This window comes from Plectropomus leopardus, chromosome 24 (genome assembly GCF_008729295.1).
Source record: "Plectropomus leopardus isolate mb chromosome 24, YSFRI_Pleo_2.0, whole genome shotgun sequence".
In the NCBI taxonomy this organism is placed as follows: domain Eukaryota; kingdom Metazoa; phylum Chordata; class Actinopteri; order Perciformes; family Serranidae; genus Plectropomus; species Plectropomus leopardus.
Genome location: NC_056486.1, coordinates 3526739 through 3541115, shown reverse-complemented (window position 1 = coordinate 3541115; position 14377 = coordinate 3526739).

The window sequence follows — 14377 nt, the reverse complement described above, 5'->3', positions numbered from 1 at the left end:
CTAAGACAGCCATGCTTATATAGATTAGATGCAGTACTTAAATATAAGACCAAAGTATTTCTTTTTCCACTGAAAATGGTCAGCAATCCTGTATACTGTATACATTTTATGGTATTAAATGATAACTTGGCCCTTGAAAAGACCATTTGTTTAATAATTACTCTCCCAGTGTTAAGCTGAAAAAATGCTGGTTTCCCTGCATGTCTCCAAAAACTTGAATTAAAGTCATAGGGGCCATGTTTTTAAAAAAAGCAAAACTATATAAAAACATACATTTACAAACTCTCACAGAACTCCTGCAGTATAATCCAAGTCTCATCTCTCATTTCCCAAACGGAAAGCCCTTTCCAACAGGTAACTACACTCTCTTCATAGCCAAACTCCATTGACAAAAACAATCATTTTACCTCGCTAAACACGGGAGCTGCTGGTCTACTCGATTTTGTTTGTGTTATTGTGTGACTTTGGTGTTGTTGAGGGTTAATATGGTTTCATCAGAATCACACAATTACACAAATAAACTAACTGACCGAGGCAGCAGTAGCACAGCAGACTCAGTCCTCAGCGAGGTAAAATTACAGTTTCTGTGAGTGGAGTCAGGTTTTTAATTAAGTATAGAAAAGTTTTACTTTTTGTTCAGTTTTCTGTCAGAAAGCATTAACTGGAAAGTACTGAGCATACGACTGGATAAATGAGACTTGGATTACACTACATGAACTGTTTGAGAGTTAACAGATTTTTTGATATGTTTTCTGTTGTTACTTCAATTCATTAAAAATGTTCAGGGTTTTTTGTCTTTTTGTTCAATGTGGAGGCAAGCAAGAAAAACAGTCTTCGTCACTATTTCAATGTGACATGGGGTGAGTAACTGACATACAAATGGTCATTTGATGGGTGAAGTATTTGTTTAGGTCTACCCCAATTGAGTCCTCATATACCAAGTTTTGGCCGATTTTCATGCTCAACTTGACTTGACTCAACTTGTGTCTCCAGTGTTGCTTCGGTTTGCTAATTGCCCTGTGCAGTTTCTGTCCCACAAGTTTAAGCCGATGCGAAAAAAATGGACAGATGACCCGTCCTCAAAACCAGAACCTCACATTAGCTGCAAAAACCTCAATTTCAAGAATACAATCAGACCTTAAAGAGCCTCCTGAGTGTTTACTAGTGAAGGCTGGACAACTCCGAGTGTCCTTGAAGAGGTAGACGAGTCTATTTATAGCTGTGGACTATAACAGTGTGTGAGGCTGGAGTAGGATGAGTAAAGTGGCATTTTTAGAACCATTCATCCCAAAGGCAGAGCTGTAATCTTCAAGACAACATGGTGTGCTTTATGCCCATATGAGCAGTGCGAGTCTGCTGGCCTTCACGTGCTTCACCTCATCTCCTGTTCTCATCCGTCACATATCAACACGAAACACAATCACTTTTAGATTCAGGGTTATCAAACAGCTGTGGATGCTTTTTTTCAGATGCAACTAAGTTAAGGCATCATGCTCAGCTACATTTGACACTTTCAAGATATTGTTTAAGTGGTAACTTTAGCAGAAGAGCATGCATGGGAGAAATTTCTGTCTCAGACACATTGTATTTCTCCACTGCCAATATTTTAAGAAAAATGTGTTAAAATGAAAGAGAAGTGGTAAATTATGTACCCAGTCATCGCAAAGGAGAAGGCAAAAATGGACATTGTAACACATAATGTGCTGCTCCATTTCCATTGGCTCAGTTTCCTCTTTCACCCCTGGCACTGATTCTGCCAGCCAGTTTAGCCGGACTGGGATTCAGTTCAAGATGTGTTTGACACTGTTGCCATATTCTGGATACCTGATCCAAATGAATTATTTCCATTGCCAGGAGCCAGACAACTGTATTCAAATATTTACTTTTCTTTTTTAAATTATTGCAATCAATCTGCCCCTCCACACGCATGCCCTCAGAGGTGAGGCTGAAAGGAGTCTCGATTACATTAAAATGATCGGTTTAGACTTAACGTTGGCTTGTGTTTTTGAAACGTGTGTCAAGCGGTATTAAAATGTCAGCTTTCAGGATGACACCACTCTTTACAATGCTGGAAATATCAGCATTAAAGGGACAGTTCACCCCAAAATCAAAAACTACATATTTTTTCTCTTAGCTGTAGTGCTATTCATCAGTCTAGGTTGTTTTGGTGTGTATTTTAGTGTGTATTTCTATGTATGGTGTGTGCACGGCAGACATCTCTACGGCTGGTATCTCCAACACTCAGACTAAAATTATCTATATTAATAAACAAGACCACAAGTGAGAGGAGAAAAAAATATGATTTTAGTGTCAACTGTCCCTTTAAAAAGGGATGACCAGAACTTGCTTCTGAATCAAATGAATGCATTTTTGCTGACTAAGGCTACCTGCAGATGAGTCCATGAACTGAATTTCCCGCAGAAGGATTGAGAGGCTTACAAAAGCAACTTCTCTGTCACCAAAACACTTCGAGGGAAGCCAAGTCCTCAGACAATAGCTCGGTTGTGTCACGCGAAGGAGGCATATCATTAACACCAGAGTTGTAACTGGAAGGGGCCAATTAACACCTGTTTCCACTGTTATCACAGCGTTTCTGTGTCAGAGCATCAAAAGTGACATTTAACCATAAAAAAAACAAAATATGAGTCAAAACCTCAACATCCAACTCCTGTTGTTTCCTGAAAGGCAACTATTTGGGCTGTTATGAAGCACTCTTCCAGCAAAGCCGGGCCTATATAAAGCAACAATAAGACGGCGACTGTGGTGCTTCCAAGCGAGTCATCTCCGGCAGCCAGCCTAGCTATCATTATCTGTTAAAGAGCCTCCGTCCCTATGGATCATCATTACGAGGCGCATTAGAAAATACTTTGATTAAACTCCCCTAATCCAGCACAGACAGCTGCAGTCCATTCACAGCTGCCTAATCTCCCCGCCACTAAATACCACCGAGACAATGGGCAACAAATGACAACTTACGTGAGGGGGGGGGGGGGGCAGAAATAAAGGAGGGAGAAAACAAAGAAAAAGAGGGAGAGAGAAGGGAGGGGAGAGCTGATTCCTCTATCAAAGGCGGGCGGTAAACAGTGCTGATGGCAAGCCGTATCATACCAGGAGATGGCTGATGCTTTCTGTGAAATGAAAGGGGATACGGAGAAAGACAGAGGGAATGTGAGGTACAGGGTAAAGAGTTTAGCAAGAGGAGCTGGGAGGAGGGAGGAGAAAAAAAAGGAGGGAGAGTGACGCGGTAGAAGGATGATGGAGTTGCGTCTCCCCTCGGCTGGCAGATGAAATGTTGCACACGGAGGAGAGATCTCTTTCGCCGCGACTACAAACAGGGCGAAGGGGTGCTGATGGGAGCCGCCGCAATCAAGATGAGAGCGGAGAGTATAGAGAGAGAAAGAGAGAAAAATGAAACTACTCCTCAATGGTACAAATCACCGCGGGGAGGTTATCAGGGCCGTCGGCAATCACTATAATGACAACATGGTGTGACATGATAGTTACAGCACTCAAAGAAAATCATTCGCCCGCGCTGGGGAAGAGATAGGCAGGCGGGCAGCTTCATAAATACTGGTCTGGCTCAGAGAGTATGTGTGTGTGTGTGTGTGTGTGTGTGTGTGTGTGTGTGTGTGCGTGTTACTGTATGTGTTCAGGTCCATGTGTGTTTTCAGTATTTAAGGTGATGGGTGTGCTGGATGTGTGGTTGTTGAGTGGAGGTGTTGTGATTGTGTGGAAGAGAGGCGTCGCCATGGAGATTTGTTTGCTTTGATTGTTTGTCCAAATTTTATTTGTGAATTATGAGGTGATTCGTCTTTCTGATGATGAAACAATTTTGGAAAATTTTACTCAGAGGTGTGGACTCGAGTCACATGTCTTAGACTCGAATCAGACTAGTAAAATTTGATGACTTTAGACTGGACTTCAAAAAATCAAAAAGAGACTTTCAACTGGACTTAAACACCAATGATTCTACTTTGACTTGAGCCTTTTGACTTGAAAATACTTGACACCTTTCCCCATCTCCAAAGATGAACTAGAATTAATCCAAGTGGATGTTCGGGCCAAATTTGAGGAAATCTCCTCAAGGCCTTCTTGAGATATTGCATTCACAAGAATGAGACAGGTGCAAAGTCATGCTGACATGACCTTTGACCACCAAAATCTAATCAGCGTATTCTTAAGTACAGCTAGACATTTGTGCCAAATTTGAGGAAAACTCCTCAAGGCCTTCTTGAAATATCAAGTTCACAAAAATAGACAGACAAACAAACAGCCAGAGAGCATAATACCTCTGGCCACGGCTATCACCAATGTGAAGACATGAAAACTATGTTATTTACCCAGAGTACAACCAATAAAACACTACGCTTCACTATGTTTTTTCAGGCTTCCATATCTAATTTCAGAGAGTCATTCATTAAGTTAAGGAACTAAGATGTAACAAGTACTCACATTACTTCCACTTCATTGAGCTGATTTATACCTTATCATAAGCAGAAGCAGGACACAACATGCACGCAGTTTTACAAGTTAAAGTCCTCCTTCCAGTGTTGTTTTGACCACAAGAACACTAAAGGGATCTAATTATGCTCATTTTCACGTTCATACTTGTATATTCTGCTACTAGAACATGCTTACATTTCCTAATAATGTGTACGTACTTAATGTTAAGTTACATTATGTTCAGAAAAGGAAACATTGAGACAACATCCCTTAAAATAACTCAAATTTCACCTGACTTCATAACATGAACACCGGTCAACTGGGGAAAAGTCCTGTTTCTGTTTGACCCACCCATCACACAAGCCTGCCTCCTTCTGCGGACTTCTGCTCTTTATACTCTTCCTTTACAACCCTAACCCTCCCTGATTATGTATTTGGTATACTGGTGCCTTCTTTTTAATAGGCGTATGTATGAAGAACGAATGAGAACAGCCTGCCTTTGGTAACGTAGCCTATGAGTGAGCTGAACTCACACTCAAGTGGCAGCTTTGACTGCTTCTTTTTGTAAAGATTTCCTATACAATGGCAAACCAACTTGTGTTACAATAACAAGATAAGTTGGCGTGTATGGATAACAGTGAGAAACATATGCTGTTACAACGTGAAAATATCCATTAACAAGAAAGCGAGAGACTAGACTTAATAATGGCTACATACATGGAAGTGAATTTAAAATAATAATTTAATCTGAAATCATCACCTGGACTCATCTGGTCAGTCTGTTTCTTGGAAAGAGCAACTATTATTAACACGTTGTGCACTGCGTGTTTGTGTGTATGTGTGTGTGTGTGTGTGTGTGTGTGTGTGTGTGTGTCTAGCACGCTGGGTAATTTCCCTGAGCCATGCTGAGGTGCTCCTGGATGAATCATACATGGACATGCTCACAACACACATGCTGGGGAATAATGAGACCCAATGAAGTGAAGAATATGAACAGACCTCGTCTACAACAACACCTCTTTCTCACACGCTCTCCCTCCCTTTTCCACCCCCGCCCTCCCCCCCTCATATTCATCACCGCCCCCTCTCCTCTTCTCTGATCTCCCGCGAAGGTGTGCCGTGCAGCGGCAAGGCGCCTATTTGTGGTGTGAGCATGCATGTATTATTACACATCTACTCCTGCGCGATGACGGGGGGAGCAGCGGTGCGACGGATTCGGCGGCCACGGTTGTTATGCGGACGGATGATTGTGCTTGGAAACAGAAGAGGTCCAGGTTAATACGGCTCAGCTCCACGTCGGAGAGGCTGCTGGCAGGGGTCAAAGGTCGGCTGATGAGAAAGCACAAAGCTAGCGCCGGGCGTTCTCTCTGTGTTTGTGTGTGTGGGCAGCGCGGAGGTCAGGGAGAGTGAGTCACTGCAACCGCACAGGCGCACAAACACACACACTGATGAAGACACACACAAGGCTAGATTGTACTTTGATGCACGCACATCCTCGCGCGCTGGGCCTTCGCTGTAGGGCATCCGAGGTTTTATTTACAGAAAATCAATTAAAAACTGTTCTTAGCCCACAGGAATGCAGCAACAACATTATCATGTCTTACTGAAGTATCTCATTCTCATGAAACAGACAGGCATTGTGCTACTTAGAGAAGTTGCACTTTTTACCGAGTGCCCGCTGAACTGCAAATTTCGCTGCGATCCAAAAACAAAACTTGGAGTGGTGGTTGCCAGCGTGGGAATTGGAAGCCCACTAACGGGTCGCAAGTTAAATCTGACTGGTGCTGAGATGATTGAGAGGATAGCGGAGGTAATATTGTGTTTTTTCCTCTCTAAACTTATAATGTTCCTACTGTTCCTGATATTTTCACCTCCAAATGCCTAAAAATGATTCAAATAAAAGAATCTCATAGCAAGAATGATGGAAAGTACACGGTACGATTAGTGTAAAAAAGTTAGCAAATCACTGAGTTAGACTGTTGTTGTAATGTCCAAAACAGAGAGTTCTCATCATCATCTTGCAGTGTTAAAATCAACATATTACTAAAATACTAGAAACAAAACTGCACATCCAAATGTGCAACAGACGGGAGCATATACTGAAAAAAACGCTGCCTTGCTTGTTGCCGGTGTATTTCGCGTTTATTTAAAGGGACAGTTCATCCCAACATCAATAATGCGTGCATACACTTTTCCATTAATAACTAAACAAAACTGCACACAAGAAGTATTTTCTCCCTCCCGTATCACTTTCCCCATACTCCAGCTATTTAGTGTTGAACTTCCATGAAGCTGTAGTCCCTCACGTTATCTCTCAGCCGAGCAAGACGCCATTAATTAACAAGTCACGCTATCACAAGGAATGCTGTAATTCTGTAAAATATATACTCACAATATCCAGGAATAAAGTTTTTTTTTTTTTTTTTTTTTCTAATTTCTTGCAATTTACGGGACTGGGGATTTTCCCTGTGCATTTCCCTATACTCCAGCTATTTAGTGTTGAACTTCCATGAAGTTGTAGTCAAACTGTGATCTTTAAGTGAGATACTCTGGCCTTCAGCAAGAGTTAACCAACAAAAGTACTGGTTCCTACATTTCCCCTAATGCAACTCAGGTCTGGTAAATCTGTAGGCTTTGTCGTCTACATTATAACACACAACCCAATCTAACCTGTATGACATCATTATGACATCATTAGGGTTACTTTTTCAAGACATTTTTCAACTGTTTTCACAGGCTGATGAAGCAGAATAAACAGCTTCTATAACATTTGGGGATAAATCCACCAGTAAAGCATCCATAATGCCATTTCTTTTGCACATGATTCCCATGAAGCAAATTACTGGCAACTTCTTCACCTTGAGCCCAAGTGTGTCTGAAAAATACTGCTCAAAGTCAATCCATTATCACGTGAGAAGGGCACTAAGCTATGTTTTCCATATGGGGGTCAGTCACTGTGCAGTAAACAGACCTACTCATCCTCCGTAACCCCCGGTCACTTCTCCCCTCCTCGCCTCTCTCCGAGGTCCTCGCAATCATGAAAATGATCACTATCACGGCAGCAGCCTGCGCCGCCGCCGTCAACTGGACTTCGGGACTCTGCGGCGCTGAGACAGTATCAGTCAGAGGGCCATTTACATAATAACAGCTCATCATTCAGAAAGGTGCTTTTGTTTGCGGTATAACAGGAAACTGTCAAGATGTCACCCCTCGGCTGGGGCCTCGTCGGTAAACAGCGGAGGAGGGGTCTAATTGTGGTCGGCGGCAGCACAGTAAGGACGAGGAGAAAGAGGAGAGGGAGATGGCGAAGGAAAGATACAAGTGGAAACACTAGAAAGATTGACAAAGAGAGGAATCAAAAGCAAAATGGCTGCAAAAGAGGAGTGTTTGGCAGGAGATGAGTGATTGAAAGGAGATCCGAGTCAAACCGACCGTCTCGGTGAGTCACCCCAGCCTCAAGAGCCCACTTTGCCCGCTGATGTTTCCCGACCTAAAATTAAACTCCATCGAGACGCCCATGCAAAGTCTGGGGCAAAAAGGATGAAACAAATTTAACATTAGAAAATTGTCAATCTCCCACTCTAAGTAATCATTATTGCTTCCCCTGAAGCTGTTTACTTGAAGAGTTTGGAAGTGCATGTTGCAATTTTACCTGGAACTTTGGATTTATTGTGTGTGTGGAATTACAAACATATTTATTTGATGAGGCAGAAGGTTACGGTTAGACACCTGCAGACAGACAGCAAGGCACCCACAGACAAACATGTGACTGAAGCTTTGACCAGTCACAACAACATCCAGAAGCAGCTCTGGGCACTTTAGAAGGTGTTTATATGTCTGTCTCTGGATTTTTGTCAACACAATAATAATGCAACCCTTTAAGATCCGGTAACACTTGACAGGTGTGCTGAGATCATCATGAACGCTGGGGTTGAGGTAATAAGGGGACAAGCTACTGGTGTTTTCTGCATGCTTTATTGACCCCATTTGGTGATAAAATGTCTGCACTGTGACAAGATTGCATTTGTTTTGTGGTATGTTAACCTTTTAACACCTGGATCGACATCAGTTTTCTTGTGCTGGATTCAGATGCCTTTCACAAGCATTTAAACCTCTCAAACCTGAGAAAAGCATGAGTAACTTTTCCTGCAACCTAAAAAAAATACATAAATAAAACCTTAAAGGTGACAAGGTGAACTGAAAATTAGCTGGGGGGAATTATTAGATATGAACTAAAAAATGAGGGAAAATGCAAAAAATTCTCTTAAATATATATATTTAAAATGATATTATTCTATATATTACGGAAAAAAGGTTAAATAAATAATAATAATAATAATAAATAATAATAATAATAATAATAATAATAATATTATTATTATTATTATTATTATTATTATTATTATTATTATTATTATTATTTAAATAGTATTTTCTTGAGGCCGTTTTCTTGTTTTGGGTTCTTTTTGGCTTTTTTGTTTCTTACTTAACTTTTAATTCATTTTTTTTTCCCTTTTATTTTTAAAGAATTTTCTATTAATTTCTGGCTATTTTTTGAAAGAAATCATGCCAATTTGCTCAGTTATCAAAGGGTTAATGTACTTTGGCTGCGTATCATCATGCAATGGTTTGTGTGATCTCCTATAAAAATGCACATATGATATTCGTATGATATGTAACAAATTAGTTTCCGATTCACATTAAGTTTGTAACTCTGCAATACGTACATTATGTGACAATGCGTTTAGGTCCACACAATCAAAGCTACAAAGTCATATTTAGACAAACATGGTTGGGCGTCATCAAACTAAGTAATTTATGTAGCATGCAAGATGCAGTCACAAAATTTTACGGGTGTGTAGATAAGATCACAATGAAGGCGGAGTTCAAAGATGGGGGTGGTCCGAGCAAGGGAGACAAAATAAGGGGGATCATTGTAGGGAAGGGGCCGATGGACACTCCCCTACATGCCTCTGGCTGATATTCTCATTAAGTAACAGATAGTTGTATTATAGCTGGAATGATCCCATCGCACGTTGGTCTCTAGTTGAAAACCTCAACATGTTCTGGTCAGAAACCACAGTGTAAGAGGATGATGTTTATCCATGACCTGGACAAGCCATATTTAAACATCTACAACAAAGGTTTAGCAAACTTTGGGAAACATTAAAAGTGTGTCACTCAAAAAAAGTTGTAGCTTAGAGCTGAGATAAAGATCAGCCAAAATATTTAGCCACTGACAGGAAAAATGAATAACTTGATCTTGCGACAATGCAATTTTCTTTTGGGAAACCTTGGCTTGTGGCATTCATGTGGATGCCACTTCACATACATCACGCACCCAAAAATCATTGAGCACCATGTAGCCCTTAATCGTGGAAACAGCACTCTTTCTAGCAGTGGCCCCCCAGCAAGACAATGTGTCATTCAGGACCTTAAAAACTCCTCTGAACACATCCAAATTTCCTAGGTCCCAATTCTCCAGGTCCCAGTTTGATCAAGTGTTTGTTGGACATGCCGGTACCCTGGAGGTCGTGAGTCCATGACTCAACTGTTAAGAGCCAACTCCAATCCACGGCGAGGCCTCCAGCTAATCTAAAAATCTGGGAATTCAAGTGTCACGTCTAACAAAATAAACCCAACTCAAGGTCAACTTACTACTTTGCTCTGCAGATTTCAATCATATTACAAAGTCCTCATCAGTAGGTGGAGCTTGCTTAATTGTCATGTTGCTTAAAAGCTTCAAAGTACAGCACAAATGTTTATTCAATTGACAAAAAAAATTAAAACTCAAGGCCCACTTGGTAGATTTTTCTGGACTTATTAAACCATATCACATGGTCTTCATCACTCCATGTGCTGATGAAGACCATGTGACACAGTTGAAACCTCCAGAAATAGCTAGTAGTGGTTTTACTGCTACTTCCAAGCTGGTTTAAGGCTCCATCCACCAATAAAAACACCCCAAGAACATGTTACAATTAAAAAGTAACACTTAACCCCAGTTCTTTCCAAATCCAAGTGATGTGACTTATCTCGGGGCTCCTTTAGTTTGAACGGGCACGAAGCCAGAGCTCACACAGACACACTCATACTCCTAAGCCATGACAAGCACGCACACACCCAACTTTTCTTCACACCTCCCTGCATGTGTGTGACAGGAAATCACCAGCAGCCACTCGACCCGGGAGCGATTTCTCCTCATCTTCGCCGCTCCTCGCGGGCCCTCTCAGCATCCACTCCTTCCTAAGACCTGCTCCTCCACGTCTTTTCCACCCTCGTCGCCTCTCACATCATTTGACATCAAAGGGGCCGCGACGAGTCTCGCTGTTTACCCTCCCTAGCAGGCGCTCATTACAAAAACATCAAAATAAGCCGTGCAGAGAGGCAGGGCGAATTAATGATCTCCATGTGCCACCGGTGCCCTGCATGCCCTCCGAACGGTGCCAGGCCATTTGATGCGGAGCGAATACACTCGGATACACGTGCATGTGGAGGTAGTAGATGCATGCATCCTCGCGCACACGCCCACGCGTGCTCTGGTGCCAAGGCCCGTGGCTGCTAACGACCATTCAATTAGTGGAAATTAGGGAAGCATTGTGAGGTCCATGCTGTGACCATTAGTTGTTGGAGGGAAGCACAAGAAGCATGGGCCAGGATTAATCCCTCAAGAGCAAGATGGAGAACCTCGCAGGTCACCATTCAGTAAGGCAGTGATACTCAATTAACAAATTTGGCCCCCAACAGGATGCTGGGTGGCCCCCCAAACATTTTCTAAATGACACTAAAAATAAAGTGATTCTCACTGGGAATTGTTTTCGTACTTTTAGTATACATAAGGTGCCACAGTGTGTAAAACAGCATCAAAATAGAGCTTGTTTATCAAAGAAAGTGCCCCCCAACAGATTTCCTAGCTAAGCTCCAAAGGTCCTAAAATCCAAGAAATGTCTTAAAATTCTAAAAACATCCTAAACCCATGAAAAATCCTTAAATCATATAAATGTCCTTAAATCCTAGAGACATCCTAAATCTGAGACCTGTCCTTGATGACAAATCCTAGAAAAGTCCTAAAATACTAGAAAAGTTTAGAAATCCTAGAAACGTCCTTAAGTCTGAGTAATGTCCTCAATCATAATAATGTTCTAAAAACATCATAAATGTCCTAAAATCCAAAATATGTCTTAAAATCTCAGAAACATCCTAAAATTCTATAAAATGTTCTAAAATCCTAGGGATGTGCTAAAATCCTAGAAATGTGCGAAATTCCAAGAAATGTCTTCAAATTCTAGACACGTCCAAAAATCTGAGAAATGTGCTTAAATCCAAGAAATGTCCTGAAATTCTAGAAAAGTCCTTAAATACAAGGTTTGTCCTAAAATCCAACAATTGGCCTAAAATCCTTGCAACATCTTCAAATCCTGGAAATGCTCGAAACATCTTAAAATCCCAAAAACATCCTAAAGTCTTAAAAAACTTTTAAAATCTTAGGAACTAAATCTAAAATCTAAAATCCTAGGAACATGTATGGGGCTGCTGCAACTGGCCCCTGGCCTCCTTTTATTTTGCAAAAGTGGCCCCCAAAGCGAGGTGAGTGTCCCTGCAGTCAGTCTTTTCAGTTTTGACACTAACGAGGGTGGAGGACGACGCGAGAAAGACCAATATGTAGTCTGTTTTTTATAATTACGGAGTGCACTGCAGGTGCCTTTTAAACCTTTCTTTACGTTATTAGCAATGTTTTGTGGGTGCAGTCGGTTGTTTCAATAGATCCAAACGCTCATTAGAGGAGCGGTCTGAAGCAAATCCTCATTAGATCAAGTGATTTCATACAAATTGCGGCTCCACAAAAGCAAACCCGATTGTTAAATCAAAGTGCTCTGGCAATGCGTTGTGACACGACACATACATCAGGTCGCTCTGCAACACATGGCTTTCCCCATGCATGTAATGCCAGGTTTTTATTTGGAAATTAATTCTTAATCTAATCTATACAGCCCTATTAATAACTATTATAAAGCACACCCCAGTCATGAATTAATCAGGGATTGGTAATTAGTGTAAAATTTAAATGCATGTTGTAAACCCACATCGAGTGTCTGGCACTAGACGGAGGTGCCAAGCCATCGCTGTACTAATTAGTTTGCAATTATGTTTAATAAGTTCTGTGGAAGCCAATCATCTTACAGTCGGGGAGCTGGGCTCTCCTGATACACGCTCTGACGATCCAACATGGAGGAGACACTGACGAACATCTTATACATTTTTTTTTTTGCTGAGCAATGCATGGTGATTTTAAGCAACCCCATCCTTCACACTCAGTTCAACACACGTCCTGCTGGGAGCTTCCAGTGCAGCCAAACTTCTGTTTCTCTCTTAAAGCAGACCATCATTTTCCGCTGCTCCCCTTTGAGTTATTTTGTAATTTATCCTGCATTTCCCAGAATGCCATTCAAATACAATCAGTGTCTCAGAACTCACTCAGCTGCAGGTTATTTGTAAGCAGGGTAAGAAATTGTTCTCGGGTGGTGGGAAGCTTCAGTCTTTTTCACTATTTAAATTCTTTCAGGCAGTCCGGTGGTAGTGAACGAGTTCAGGAAAGGTTCATTAAACTCACTTCACCCTGCGGTCAAACTGCAGACACTAATATCAAACTGAGATTAAAATCCGCTGGCGAAGTGATTCAAATGTACAACTAAATTGTTGAGTTGGGTCGTTACTTATTCTGAAGAGTTTTAGCTGTTGGGGAAACTGCAGAAACTGCCTTCGAGCTGCATCTGCTGGACAGTAACTGGTCTGTAAGCCTCTACTACCGTGGAAATCTTCATTAAAATTGCACTTCAACAAAGAAGCCCTGTGCAACTGCCATGACAGGAGGTCCTGCAATTAACCAGTTTTCGACTTTATATACAGCGAACAAATATGGAAGCGATACATAAGCCAAAGTCCTTCATTCAAGGTAATTAAATACAACACAACATGACTTTAACTTTAAGTTTTGTGTGATGTTTTTTAATGACATTGTAAATGAAAGCTTGCTCTCAATGATCCATCAAGACTAAATAACGATTGAATGAATGATTGTTTAAGTGTATGGGATTTATTGTTTGTTTTTGTATAGTTTTGAAGTATTAAATTGAGTATGAACAATTATGGGATTTTACTAGTACTGGTATCAACTACGAAATTTCGGGTATTGTGAATGCCAAAAACAAAGACGTTTAACTTAAAAGAAGGAAAACGAGCACATTCTTGTGTCTGGTTTCACTTGTGAGCTAATTTAGCGCTGTGTTTGTCACATTTTGTCGCAGTTTGCCAACAACTGAAATCAGCTTCATTATTACGTGGCGTGAAACATAGTGATGTGGTGTACATACCTCTGATGATGTGTGGACCAGCAGGGCTTTGCATTCTGCAGACGAGGCGCAAACGCAGCATAACGCCAAAACCTGCAATCACATATTTTCTGATGACACTCTCTATTGTCTCCAGAACATGTTAAAATTCTGCAAGTTTTACATGATTTGGTTGTATTTTTACTAACATTTCACTTTCATCACATTTTCAAGTAACAACTGCATCAAAATCAACAGATAATTCACACAAGTGATCTGTGTGGTTTAGTTAACCCTTTAACACCTGGATCGACAACAGATTTCTCGAGCTGCTTGTGCTTGAGATGCCTTTCTCGAGCACTTAAACCTCTGAAACCTGAAAACTAGTTTAATACCTCTCAAAAAACATAATGAGCAACTTTTCAAAACATTTCTAAAATGGTGACAAGGAAGTGATCGGAAAATAAACTGGGGGGATTATTAGATAGACAAAAGACTATTTTTAAGGCACTTAATTTTTGCATTTTTTTGTGCTTATTTTTAGGTCATTTTCTTGTAATTTTTCACTAACTTCTTGCTCATTTTAGGCCTTTTTTTCTTCAGTT